The sequence below is a fragment of the Amblyraja radiata genome, chromosome 11 (genome assembly GCF_010909765.2).
Source record: "Amblyraja radiata isolate CabotCenter1 chromosome 11, sAmbRad1.1.pri, whole genome shotgun sequence".
Taxonomy (NCBI): domain Eukaryota; kingdom Metazoa; phylum Chordata; class Chondrichthyes; order Rajiformes; family Rajidae; genus Amblyraja; species Amblyraja radiata.
In genome coordinates this window covers 53,352,680-53,367,894 of record NC_045966.1, presented here as the reverse complement: position 1 = coordinate 53,367,894, position 15,215 = coordinate 53,352,680, and positions in this window count along the sequence as shown.

The window sequence follows — 15,215 nt, the reverse complement described above, 5'->3', positions numbered from 1 at the left end:
ATGCAAAACAAAAAACAGATGACTTTCTGACGATGTCATCTTTTCCCCTAGCTCTTGCAGAACATATTTAATCCTGGATGTTTGATGTTTAAACACAAACAAGACAAATATCAATGGTAATTTGACATAAACCGCTACAAAGTGCAACTTCAAACTTGAGGGGGCTGTGTAAGGGATGTTTATTTGTTTCCAGGATCCAGGACTTTGAGACAAGGGTGCAGTTCTGACGTAAATCTGCTGGCAGAAGTTAAGTGTATCCTGTACAAGAGGTGTTCTGGGGTGGAATATGAGCAGTTGGAATGGCAATTTTAATTCCTCCTTCCAGTTTATTTCTTTACTTTAAATATGGCCATCCATCATGTATAGGCAGAGCCTTGATTTTTATGAGGGTCCCAGCTTGTCATTGTGCATTATTGCACACATTGTCACCTGCAAATGTGCTGCATACTTAGTCACCTCCAGATCTGTGTAAGCCCCTGAAGTACAACTTTGGTAAGTTTCTTCACGTATTAATCAGAAATGTGAGCAAAATGATAAAATCTTACTTGCCTTAATCTTGATCCAGACTGGAAATGTGATTGGCATGAATAAGTCTTATAAACTGATCTGAACTGTTAGCATCATACAGGAAGTTTGGACATGGTATATAAAACAGTTTCTTCCTTGCTGTTAGCAACTACTAAATGAACCTCATAAGCTAAGGGCGTAATTGCGATCTCCGAACACACCTCATCACGGCTCTTGAACTTTTTCTTTCTTTGTCTGCACTTTCTCTTTAGCTGTAACACGGTAATGCTGTAACACCATATTCTATTCTCTGGTTATTTTCCTCTTTACATTTCCTCTTGTACTTGTGACGAGCTTGACCACACTCATGTTTAGGATGACTTGCCAGTTTTGCACACAACCAACATTTTTAATTGCACCTCAGTGTACATGACAATAATAAACCAATTGGTCCAGGGATTCTGTACACTCAGCTGAAATCATGCATTATTCAGAAAATAAATGAGATAAAACTTAACTGGGCAAAAACTAAGTAAACTTCCAAAAATATCCAGGTGTGAAATGTAATGACACTGAACTTCTTGTTACCTCTTGCAATGGACAGCGCTTCCTCGGGAATTGGCACAATTTTTTTTGATTTAAATCTTTTTATTTGAATTTCACAGCAATTTGCATACATACAATGATAACAGACAGTGACAGTCAAGGCATAATTGTGCAACAGTATGTAAGCGACCCTCAAAGCCCTTACCCTTACCCACCTTCAACCCACCCGAATCAGGTCGGAACCAAACGGGGACAAACAACACTCACATACGTACACATCCACACAAATATGGTAAGATAAACGAAACAAAAAGTACTAAAAAAAAAAAGAAAAAAAAAAGGGGGTCACTATTAACAGTAAATAAGTAAGTAATTAAATAAATAAGTGTCGGGAGTGGGGGGGTTAAGGGGAGAGCAGCTGCAGTGGAGCAGAACAATGGTGTAGAGCACTCAGTCCTCTTCCGAGTCCGGGGACAAGTTGAGAGAGTTAACAAGTTCCAAGAAAGGGTTCCATGTATCTAGGAATGTCTTGGTAGAGCCTTTGAGAGAGAACCTAAGTTTTTCAAGCTTTAAATTGTAAAGCACCTCCTTAATCCAGCGGGTGTGTGTCGGGGGACAGGTGAGCCTCCAGTTAAGCAAGATCAGTCTCCGGGCTAACAAGGTTGTAAAAGCTAGAACCCGTTTCACCGCAACAGAGAGGTTGGAGTTGGGAGGGGTACCGAAAATGGCTGACAGTGGGTTTGGAGGAATAGTCTGGCCGTAGGCTCTGCTTATCAAGTCGAAAGCACTCCTCCAAAAGGCTGCTAGCTTAGGGCAAGACCAAAACATGACTGCTGAAATTTCGTTCAGACTTCGGTCTGAATGACAATAAAGGCTATCTATCTATCTATCTATCTATCTTTATATCTTTATATGTGTGATTTATATATCAAAATGGGAACTAATGTGTCCAGTTTCCAAGTATTGTGTGCTTATTTTGAACTGCTCTGGTTTATTAATAGTACAGTTGCTCACCTTCTTGTTGAGAAATGATGTTTACTTATTGTATATAGTCCATGTTGCTATGTTTGGTTTTTAAGACCAAGTCAAGTCCAAAGACGTACAGGTATGTAGGTTAATTGGCTTGGTAAATATAAAAATTGTCCCTAGTGGGTGTAGGATAGTGTTAATATGCGGGGATCGTGGACCCTGCATCTCTAAACTAAACTAAACTAAAGTCAAATCAAGTTACGGTTTTTTGTCATGTGCATTAATATGGTGAGCAACAGATACAAAGATCGTCTTTCTTACAGTTTGGCTTTCTTCCCAACCAATTGTTCAAGCGCTTTTGATTGCAACATGCGCCTTAATTTAGTTCAACAAAGAAACTGACAAGTTACTAAAGAACTTGTCAGTGCAGCAACAGAAGCACATAGACTCAGATGCACACAAAAAGGAAATTATATATAAATTATACAACATTTCTAAAAGAGAGAAGATTGCAAGAAACAAGACATTTGTGCATAATCATAAATAGAATATAAAAGAGTACAAGCTACTGTAAGATAGGTCGGGACCTTTCCATTGTCGAAGTGGGATTAGAGTTGTGCAAGTTGGTTTAAGAACCTGCTAATCGTAGGAAAGTAACTGTTTCTTATGTAAAGTAGGGGTCTTATGTAATAGTTAATACCACTGCTCAGTTGGATCACTGACACCTTTGTTTAGCAGTTTAAACCCTCCTTGAGCTCATGAATTCTTAACATTATTAATATTTGTATTCTCAGATGATAATTAATAAACTAATATAACATTGTAACAAGTGTTGAAAGGCAGAGGAACATAATAGCTTAAGAAGTCGGGGCTCATACAAGCCATTCAGCCTCTAAAGCATGCCCCACCATTCAATAAGATCATGATCTGGTCTTGGCCTCTACTTTCCAGCTTCTTCTTATCGCCCTTGTTTTTCAAATCTGTTTCATCCTTGATTCAATGGTTCCAATTCTGCAGCTCTTTGGAGTAGAACATTCTAAGCATTCATAACCTTTAAAAAACTTCTCTGATTCCATTTTGCAGTCCAAGTTCTTGATTCCTCCATCCTATCAGAATCTACCTCATAACTAGATTCTGTCAGAATCATATATATTTCAAGCAAGGTAACTTCTTGATCTTCTATTCTCCACGTGCATAGACTCATTAGATAACCTCTTCATCCCAGAGGACTCAATTTAATGAATCTTCTCTGAACTGCACAGTGGAAGTATGTTCCTTCTCAAAGAGGGAGAGAAAAGTGTATACTGTACTCCCACTATATTCTCACTGGTGCCATGTACATCAGGCCTACTCCTAGTGACCATGGAATGGAGAACAGTATAGCACAGGAACATGATGCCAATATAAACTAATCTTATCTGCTGCCCATGATACATATCCCTCCATTCCCTGCATATCCATGTGCCTGACTAAAAACCTCTTAAATGCCACTATTGAATCTGACTTTACCAGCAACCCTAGCAGCTTGCTTCAGATACCCATCACTCTTTGTATAAAGATTGCCCCTCTCACCTTAAAGCAATGCCCTCTAGACATTTACACCCTGGGAAAAGGGTTCTGACTGTCTGCCATAACTTTATTTACTTCTATCAGTTCTCCCCCTAACATCTGGTCCTCATGAGAAAACAATTCATGTGAGTCCAACTTCTCCTTGTAGCTAATACTCCCTTATCCACTCATACATTAAATCTATGCCTTTTAGTTTGGACTCTTCTGCCATAAAATGAATGAGGCCATCGATCTTATCTGTGCTCCTCAAGATTTAATAATTCCTTGTAAGGTCACCCCTTGGCCTCCTTCACTCCAGTGGTTCACACACTTAGCAATAAACATCCACATTCCATTTGCCTTTCTAATTCCTTGTCGCACCTGCATGCTAACTTGCTGTGTTTCATGTACATGGGCACCCAGGTCCTTCTGTACTGTAAGATTCTGACACCTCTTCTCATTGAAACAGTTCTATTATTCCTATTATATTCTTCTGTTCTATTCTTCCTTCCATTTTAAAAACACCTTCATACTTAATAGCAACATTAAAATTCAGTATGATTAAAAAAGCGCACTGTTCTCTGGTTACAGGGGCATAAGACTGCTGAGGATTTTACTGTTTGCACAGCTCATCTCATTCATTGCAATCATAACTTATTTTTGAAGGCAAGAAAATGATGGAAGTGTTACTAATGACAAGCAATTGCTATCCGATGTCTGGGAGAATGATGGATAAGAAGATCTTGATAGAGTCTGCCAAAATGTCAATATCCTCAAATGAATGCCAACTTGTAGTTCCAGTATGATAAATTTTAAATGATGTTTAAAATGTACAGAAACAAAATATACAATCACAAAGCAAATTATATCTTGTTGGAGAAAATAAACATGATGTAAGCAAGAATATTTTAAGAATCCTTAACCCTCTCCATTGTTGTACGTAGACAAATGTTCTGGTGCTGTTGCCAACTAAATAGCAAATGCTTTTAACCTAATCTATTGGGTGGCACGGTGGTGCAGCGGAAGGGTTGCTGCCTTACAAACGCGGTGACCCAGGTTCGATGCTGACTACGGGTGCTGTCTGTATGGAGTTTGTACGGTCTCCCTGTGACCACGTGGGTTTTCTCAAAGTCCTCCAATTTCCTCCCACATTCCAAAGAGGGTTGCAATCCAAAGGGGTACAGTTTTGGAGATAAAATGGCTTCTGTAAATTGTCTCCAGTGTGCATGATAGAACTAGTGTACAGGTGATCGCTGGTCGGCATGGACTCGGTGGGCCAAAGGGCCTGTTTCCATGCTCTATCTCTATAAGCTAAAGTAAACTATTCATGATCCATGGGACACAAAGGGCTTGAATATTTACAGCATTAGAAGGTAAACAGTGGACACACTACAGATTTGTACAATCTCATTCATAATCACAATAATACTTTATTAGCCAAGTATGTTTTGCAACATACGAGGAATTTCATTTGCCATGTCAGTCATACAAATAAAAAGCAACGGAACACACAAAATACATTTTAACATAAACATCCACCACATTCCTCACTGTGATGGAAGGCGAAAAAAAAGTTGAAATGGCTTCCCATCTTTCCTCTCCCGCGGTCGGGAGCCTCAAGCCTTCCATTGACGGGACGATCTTGACTCCCGTAGTCGGCGATGTTTTGGCCCTCCGCATCGGGACGATCAGCTCCTGTATCGCGGGGAAGTCAGCTCCCCCGAGCTGGACAATTGAACCCCGCATTGGGGCTGCTTAAGCTTCTGCGTCGTTGGAGCTCCCGACTAGCCTCTCCCGAGACTGCGAGTTCCCGATGTAGTACGCAGGCCGCAGTTAGAGTGATCCCAGGCAAGGGATAGGCTCAGATGTTAAGTCCAAGCCCCGCGGTGGGGTCAAAAGTTAGTCCGAGGGGGCCTCCAGCTCCATCGATGGTAGGCCGCAGAGCGACCGGAGATGTGATCTGGAAAACAATCACATTTCTGGCAAGGTAAGACACTGAAAAAAAGTTTCCCCCGACCCCCCCCCCCCCCCCCCCCCCAAACCCCACATAAAACAAACCGGAGAACATTTCTACAGACTTTTAAAACACACTAAAAAAAAGACGAATAAACAGACAAACTGTTGGCGGGGCTGCCAATCGTGCGGCTCCCCTGGTGGTCAAGACTCGCACACTCCCTCCACCCGCCCTAATAGTGAAATTCTACCACATGATGCAAGGCCAGAATGTCATGTACATTAGAACAGTTCAGAACATAGAACAATTTAGCACAAGAACAGACCCATCTGCCCACAATGTCTGTGCCGAAACATGATGCCAAGACCAACCCTTATCTATCTACATATAATCCATATCCCTCCATTCCCTATATATCCATGCGCAAGTCTCTTAAATGCCACTATAATACTTGCCTCAATCACCACCCCTGGTAGCGCGTTCCAGGAACTCACCACCCTCTGTGTAAAAAAACTTGCCCCATACACCTGCTTTTAACTTTGCCCCTCTCTCCTTCAAATAATGCCCTCTGGTAATTGGATTTTTTATTTTGGGAAAAAAAGTTCTGACCATCCACCTTATCTATGCCTCTCATTATTTAATATATTTCTATATACTTCTATCAGTTTGGATCAGTGCTCGGAGGCAGGGTCCATCACAAATGGGATAAGAACGTTTGTTTATTTATTCGTTTTTTGGGGTTTGAGTGTTATCCGAAAGACCTATTGCCCTTCCCGAGCTTCCAGGTGCCCCTGCCTTCTTGAATGGCTGAAGACCTTTTGGTCGAGGTACTTTACAGAGCGGTTAGAGAGCGAATGCCAGAATTTAGACACAACAGTGATGAAGGAACAGGAATATATTTCCAAGTTAGGACAATGCACAACGCAGGATCAAGTCTGCCAGCAGGAGTGTTCCCATCCTTAGGAAGCCTTTGTTCTTCTTGGGGATGGAGACCATGTATTTGGGTGATGCTGTCAAAGGTGTCTTGCCATTGCATATTATAGATAGTGTACACTGCAATCATTCCCTCCACCAACCATGGCTTTGGCATGGATGATGTTGAGCATCTTCATTTTCATGTAATGCGATACCCATTGAGCCAAGTGAACAGTACTTCATATTAGGTAAACAAAAGGTGTTGGAGTAACTCAGCAGGTCTGGCCACATCTCTGGAGGACATGGATAGGTGTCCTTTTGGGTCTGGACCCCTCTTCAGACATTATTTCATTTGCAGCATGTTAGTTGTAGATGGCGGAAAGACATTGGATACAGAAAGTGAGTCACTTGCCACAAGATACCAAGCCTCTGCAATGCTCTTGTTATCACGGTGTGTATGTGTCTGATCCAGTTGACTTTCTGGTCAGTGGTGAACCCAGGGACATTGATGGTCAAGGATTACGTGAAGGTAATGCTTTTCATTGTCAAGGATATGCGGTTAGATCCTCTCATGTCAGAGCCAGTCTTTGTCTGGCATAAAGGCACGTATGTTACTTGCCATTTATCAGCCTATGCATGAAAGTTGTTTAGCCTTGCTGCATGCATGCATAATCCACTTCACTCACTAATGAGTTGTAAAGGGAATTGAAAATAAATACAATGGCAGATGCTGCAATCGCCAACGGTCTGTCTGTCTTTTCGTCTTTTATGTTATTTTTAGTGTGTTTTAAAAAGTTTGGTGGGGGAGGGCATCGGGGGAAACTTTTTTTCAATCTCTTTCCTTGCCGGAGATGTGATTATTTTCCGGATCGTATCTCCGGTCGATCTGTGGCCTAACATCGTGGAGCTCAAGACTGACTTTGAGTCCCACCGCAGGGCAGTGGACTTACCATCAGAGCCTGCGATCGCTTGCCTGGGATCGACGCTCCAACTGTGGCCTGCGGACTTCACCATCGAGCAACTTGCAGTCACATGTAGAGGCCGATGTCGGGAAGCTCCAAAGTCGCAGGAGGTTCGACTAGCCCTGACCCGGGGTCCGATCGCCCGGCGCGGGGAGCTGAGATCCCACCCGATGCAGGAGATTGATTGCCCCAATGCGGAGGGCCGACCACCAGCTACGGGAGCCAAGATCGTCTTTGAATGGAATCAAACATTGTGTAACCATCACCCAACATCCCCACTTGTGACCCTGTTATGGAAGAAGGATCAATGTTGAATTGGCTAAAGAGGGTTGGCCCTAGGACAATGCACTGAGGCATTACTGTATTGCTATGCTTGGGCTGCCAAGATTGAGGTGATAGAGTGGTGCAGCTGTAGAGCTGTTGTTTTTCAGCGCCAGAGACCTGGATTTGATCCTGACTACGAGTACTGCCTGTACGGTGTTTGGATGTTCTGGGTACAACCTGCGTGGATCTCCAGTTTCTTCCCACACTCCAAAGACATACAGGTTTGTAGGTTAATTGGCTTGAAATAATTGTAAATTATCTCTAGGTGTGTGTAGGATAGTGTTATTTTGCAGGGATCACTGGTCGGCGCGTACTCAACGGGCCAAAGGGCCTGCTTCCATGCTGCATCCTTAAACTAAACTAAGATAAATTAAACTGTCATCTTCCTTTATGCTGACTGTCACTCCAATCATTGGTAGTGTTCATCGCTTGTTTTAACTTTTACCAATGGCACACTTGGTCATAGAGTCATGGAGCTATATAGCACAGAAAATACCCCACCATGTCCATGCCAACTGAGTTAGCATTCTGTTCTATTGTCTGCATTTGCCTGCATTTGGCCCATAGCCCTCTAATTCGTGCCTATCCATATATCTCTCCAAATGTCTCTCAGAAATCAGAAGCTTATATGGTTTACTTTGGCAGCTCATTCCAGGTACAGACTACCCTTTTGAGTGAAGAAGTTGTCCTTGAAGTCCTTCTTAAATCTCTCCCTTCTCACTTTAAACTTAACCCTGGAAAATGTGAGTGTGAGCCTTCACTTTATCAATGTCCATCATGATCTTGTACACCTCGACAAGGTCACCCTTCAACCTCCTATTCTCCAAAGAGAAAGATCCCCGCCTATCCAGCCTTTCCTTATAACACAAACCAGCAAGTTCAGGTAACATCCTGGTGACTCTCTTCTGCACCCTTAATGACATCCTTCCTATAGCTGGGCTAACATTAAAGCCAACGGAGATAACATGTAATTGGGGACTGTCAGACTGGACGGAGAACTGGGATGGCGAGAGAGGAAAAGCAAGGGTCACATGAAGTTAGAGAAGTCACCAATGATGTACTGCTGCATCATGATGTCCCAAATTTACTACTCAGATGCTATTTTTGTTTAAATGCTACATAGTAACTACCTGGACTGGGTTTACCTTGGGTTTTGTGAATAGTGCATTCCAGGGATCCTGACACTTAGTTGTAGAGGTGAGGCTCGGGGCCAGCAGATGCAACTAGATTCAGTGCAAGTTTGTGATGTGTGGCTGAGGAGCAAGGAATTGTCAATCAGACACATGGTTGTGAATCCTCAGAATATCAGTAGTGAGGAGGAATCAGGTGGAGGAAACATAATGAGAGCAACAAAGGTGGACCTACCCTGGAGAAATGGAATATCTGAAGTCTCAGGTCGAGTCCCTCCTTCAGTCTCAGATATTCCTTTTCTCCAGTGATGCTGCCTGACCCATTGAGTTACTCCAGCATTTTGTGTCTATCTTTGGTGTAAACCAGCATCTGCAATTTTTTCCTACGCAAGGTGGACCTACAGTACCTGAGACTGAATCATTGTTTGAACTTTGCAACAATACTCCAAAGGATGTTGAGACTCTCTTAACAAAAGGCCAAAGTGTTTCTGGACCCTCCATCTATATCGCTTGCAGGCCTCCAGCGCACTCAAGAACTAAGCAAGCAAAAGAGCAACACGCACCGCGGTCAACATCACTGAACAAGTTGTGCAGTTATCAGCTTAGTGTGGAATTTGCAGCTATTTACAAAATCTCTTTTGAAAACATTCAAGCATACAGTACACCAGAACATTGCACTATTTGTGGGCCCAGTACTTCAAAGATCATCTCTTTCCAGACTCATAAACTTGAGAGCAAAAGACATGAGTTGAATTTGCGGAACAATGCTCGCATGTAATCTGATTTCAGATAGCACAAAATTACTGCATTTTTAAAATAATTTTAGGCCATGGAGTTTTCTTTTAAAGTGATTTATTCATGTTCTTTTGCCAAGATTAGTCACTGGAGGACAGTTCAAAATAGTTCATCATGCATGATGCATTTGAGATCTTGATAGGAGATGCGGTAAATTGCTATAACCAATCTTTATATAAACAAACATCATTTTAGATAATAAAAACAGAAAATGCTAGAAATATTCAGTTGGTCAGGCCACTTCTGTGGGAAGATAAACAGAGTTAATGTTTCAGGTCTGATGAAAGGTGTTCAATCTGCAAGTTAACTCTTTCTCTTCCCACAAATGCAGTCTGACCTGCATATTTCCAATATTTTCATTTTTATTTCAGATTTTCAACAAAAGGCCGCCAATATCATCAAAGACCCATAGTTCACAACTCTCTGGGTGAAAAGGTTTTTTCTCGCCTCAGTCTTAAATGACCTCCCCTTTATTCTAAGACTATGACCCCTGGTTCTGGACTCGCCCAACATTGGGAAATTTTTTCCAGCATCTAGCTTGTCCAGTCCTTTTATAATTTTATATGTTTCTATAAGATCCCTCCTCATCCTAAACTCCAGTGAATACAAGCCTAGTCTTTTCAATTTTTTCTCATATGACAGTCCCGCCATCCCAGGGATCAATCTCGTGAACCTACGCTGCACTGCCTTAATCGCAAGGATGTCCTTCCTCAAATTAGGAGACCAAAACTGTACGCAATACTTCCAGATGTGGTCTTACCAGAGTCCTTTATAACTGCAGAAGAACCTCTCTACTCCTATACTGAAATCCTCTTGTATGAAGGCCAACATTCTGTTAGCTTTCTTCACTGCCTGCTGTACCTGCACGCCAACTTTCAGTGTACAAGGACACCCGGGCCTCGCTGTACCTCCCCCTTACCTAACCTAACCCCATTGAGATAATAATCTGCCCCCTTGTTTTTGCCACCAAAGTGGATAACTTCACATTTATCTATATTATACTGCATCTGCCACGCATCTGCCCACTCACTCAACCTGTCCAGGCATCCTCCTAACATCCTCTTCACAGTTCACACTGCCATCCAGCTTTGTGTCATCCGCAAACTTGCTAGTGTTGCTCCTAATTCCCTCTTCCAAATCATTAATATATATGGTAAACTGTTGCGACCTCAACACCGAGCCTTGCGGCACTCCACTCGCCACTGCCTGCCATTCTGAAAAGGACCCGTTCACTCCTACTCTTTGCTTCCGGTCTTCCAACCAATTTTCTATCCATGTCAACACCCTACCCTGTTGCGGCCCCATTAGCCTACCCAAACCATTTCTCGCCTAATGAAAATTTATTTCAGTTCCTCGACCCCCATAGATCCTCTGTCCTCCAGTACATCTGGGAGATTGTTTGTGTCTTCCTTAGTGAAGACAGATCCGAAGTACCTGCTCAACTCTTCTGCCATTTCCTTGTTCTCCATAATAATTTCACCCGTGTCTGCCTTCAAGGGACCCACATTTGACTTTGTTATCCTTTTTCCCTTAACATATCTAAAGAAGGTTTTACTGTCCTTCTTTACATTCCTGGCCAGCTTCCCCTCGCACTTCATCTTTTCAGCCTGTATTGCCCGTTTTGTTTCCTTCTGTTGTCCTATGAAAATCCTCTGGCTTCCGGCTACTCTTTGCTGTGTTATACATCTTTTCTTTTAGTTTTATTCTATCCCTAACTTCTCTTGTCAGCCACGGTTGCCTCCTCATACCCTTAGAATCTTTATTTCTTTTTGGAATGAAATGATCCTGCGTCTTCCGGATTATGCCCAGAAATTCCTGCCATTGCTGTTCCACCGTCATTCCTGCTAGTATACCTTTCCAGTCTACCTTGGCCAGCTCCTCTCTCATGCCTTCATAGTCCCCTTTCTTCAACTGCATCACTGACACTTCCGATTTAACCTTCGCCTTCTCAAATTGCAGATTCAAACTAATCATATTATGATTAGTACTTATGAACTTCCCAACAACCATCAGGCTCTTGAACACTGCACAACACAAACTTCAACAATGAACTTCTTTGGTTACACTGAGGACTAGTTTTTTACACTAATCTATACATAACTTAAACTCGGATCTTGTGCTCCTCTGGTTTGCGTGCTTTTCTATTTATCCGAAAAGGGTACATGATAGCACTACAATTTTTTGTCACCTTAGTCTCCATTCTCTAAGTGCAACACATTTTGTTCCAATCTATGGTATATATTTAAAGTTATTAAGGTTTACAAATCTTAAAAACCGCGCATGCGCAGATTGGTCATTACTGTCATTCAGTGCCACAGATTTGTCTCGTCTCCTGTCAGTCAATGCCACAGATGGGACGGCGATGCCTCTTCCTCGCGGCCTCTCCTGCCTCACTCACAAACTCTCTCTCCCCTCCTCACAGTAACTTGTCTACCGTCTCCCCCACCACCGTCGGTGGCCACTTGGGGGGGGGGGGGGGGCGCGGGGTGGTGGTTCATTGGAGGGCCTGGTCCCGTCTCTCTCTCCCTCACTCACCCCTCTCCCCCGCCTGCCCTCTGCAGCAATGGCGGTCCCATCTACCCGTCCCCCTGGCTGAATGGCTGCGAACGTCCGTCTTCTCCGCCGCCGCCGCCACCGTGGTAATTCACCCTCATGGCCCTCTCAGAGGAAATCTTCTCCACCAGCTCGTCAAAACTCGTGGTACCCACCTTGCCAAATACCAACTCCATCCCCCCCCCCCCCCCCCCCCCGTGGCCTGGCCCCATATTGCCCGACCTACCAATGCTGCTGATGGGCTGAGCGGCAGCAGTGGGAGGTCGGGCAGGATGGGGCCAGGCCGAGCGGCGGCTGAGCCGGAGTGGACAGAGGGAGGGAGAGTTGGGTTGCAGGGTGGCTGAGCAGTTTGCCCGGAGTTTGAGTAACTCACACACGATGCAAACTGGTCCAATTGTCAAGTCAACGGGATCTAAAACACAGCTAACAATAAATGAAAGTGGGGGTGGTGGGGAGGGAGAGTGGGGGAGGAGGGAGAACAGAGAGGAGGTGGGAGTGGGGGAGGTAGGGAGTGGACGACAGTGGGAGAGATCAGGAGGGATAGTTGGGGGGATGGGGGGAGGTGAGAAGTGGGGATAGAGGGATGGGGGGGGGTAAGGAGGGGAGAGGAGTTGGGGAGGGAGGGAGGGAGGGAGGGAGGGAGGGAGGGAGGGAGAGAGGGAGGGAGGGAGAGAGTGAGGGGGAGAGGGAGGGGGAGAGGGAGGGAGGGAGAGAGGGAGAGGGAGGGGGAGAGGGAGGGAGAGAGGGAGAGAGGGAGGGAGAGAGAGAGAGGGAGGGAGAGAGGGAGGGAGGGAGGGAGGGAGAGAGGGAGGGAGGGAGGGACTGAGGGTAGGAGAAAGTAGAGGGAGGGAGAGGTGAGGGTGGGATTGGGGGAGGGGAGGAGGAGAGGCGAAATAAGTGGGAGGGTGAAGAGGGGGAGGGAGGGAGGGAAGGAGGGAGGGAGGGGAAATGAGCCGCGCCTGTGCAGTTGGGGGCTATGCGTGCGTGGTGGAATATTGCGTTGGGGGAACGGGTGAGTGGTGGAATATTGTGTTGGGGGAGCAGGCGCAACGGGTCTGCACAGTCTAGTATAACACTAATATTGTGGCTATTGATTTATTGATTTTCTTTTGCTTATTATATATTTTCTTGTGTGTTGTGTTCACAACCCTGTAATGCCATTGCAAGTAAGAATTTAAATGTTCCATTGTCAGTACTTTTAAATTAAATTTGACAATTAAACACTCTTGACTCTTCTTGACTCATGATTTGGATTAAATATGTGGTTTCTGGCCCCCATCTAACTGCAGGTGAAAGCACCTCCTCGTGAATCAAATAATTCTGAGGAATTTTTTACTTGAATGCTTGTAAATAATAATTAATAATGTAAGTTCCTGGTGTATTATAGCATCACAGTAACAAACATTCCTTCTGTACTTTCTCAGGCTGCTCCATTTCCCAGCTGGGAGAGTTGGATAATGATCAACAATTGAAGCCCAGTCGAGTTCTCCCCTCCCTTCCCTAAGCTCTTCCTTTTAAAGAGCCCGGAATCACTTATCTCCTGCTGTAGATGCTGTAATTGCTTTTCTGAGCACTGCCTCTCAGAATGTTTGTTCCTTTGCACAATAGCTGCAGCTTCCCGATATTCATTTGACATGCAATGTTTTTGCATTATCTGGCATCACCTCAATGTTGTGCAGACACGTTGATAACCTGAAAATAGATGCAAAAAGCTGGAGTAACTCAGAGAGACAAACAGCATCACTGGAGAAAAGGAATGAGTGACTTTTCGGGACGAGACCCTTTTTCAAACTACACCCTTATTCAGTTAACCTGAATGTCTGAACCGTATTAAGTATGACAATTACATTAAACAATGTTCAGTAATTCTCATGTCCATGTCTGTTCACAAATAGGACAAGGCTTTGCTGGATTCATAATTTACATCAGTGCACAGGCAATGGTCTCCATCTGATGAGTGGATGATGAAAGTAGGGTTATGCCAAACACTGCCAGATGCTGATTACCCCTTGCTCCATCTCAGGAAATGTATGGGCTTCTAACTATGCTTCTGGAAGCCTACTGTTTGGACTGTCAAATCCACACAAACACATTGGCCCCCAGATGGCCATCTCCTATATTGTTAACTCTGAATGGGGACTTGCAATGGTTTTCTGGGACAACTTTCCACCCAACAGGACATGGTTGGGAACCCACTCTCCCCACGGGAGAGACCTGATGGGAGATAATAGGTGACAATGTGAATCATCTATTGTATTTTGGATGATGGCGGTGTGTAGCTCCATTTCCGCTTAAATCCTCTTAGCTGTAAAGTGCTGGTGTGACAGGGATCAAGTATTGGTATTGGTTTTGTTTTATTATTATCACATTTAGTTTAATTTAGTTCAGAAATACAGCATAGAAAACGGGTCTTTCAGCCCACTGAGTCCACGCTAATGAACAATTACCCATACACTAGTTCAATCCTACGCACGAGGGACAATTTGCAGAAGCCAATTAACCTACAAACCTGCTCGTCTTTGATATTCGGAATGAATCGGGAGCACCCAGAGTAAACCTATGCAGTCACCGGAAGAAAGAACAACCTCTGTACAGACAGCATCAAAGCTGGGTCTCAACCGCTGCACTACTGTGCCACCAAAATACTGTGAAAAACATTGTTTTCGAGTGCTATCCAGTTAATTTGTATTGTACATGAAGTCCAACCAAGTATGTAAGTACAACAGGTAGTGCAAAGAGAAAAATAAGAAAGTTCAGTATATAATGTTACAACATTATTATGTTAGTTACAGAGAAAGCGCAGATTAAAAAATGCAAGAGCTCAAGGAGGAAGGACGGGCATTCATGATTTCACCCTTAGCTTATGAGAGGACCATTCAGTAGTCTGATTACAGTGTGGACAAGGTTGTTCCTGAATCTGCTACATGTTGTGACAATTATGATAGAAGATGTATTGCCATTCCATTGTGACTGCTTTGTTCCACTGGGTCAATGCATATGAGGGGTCGCTCT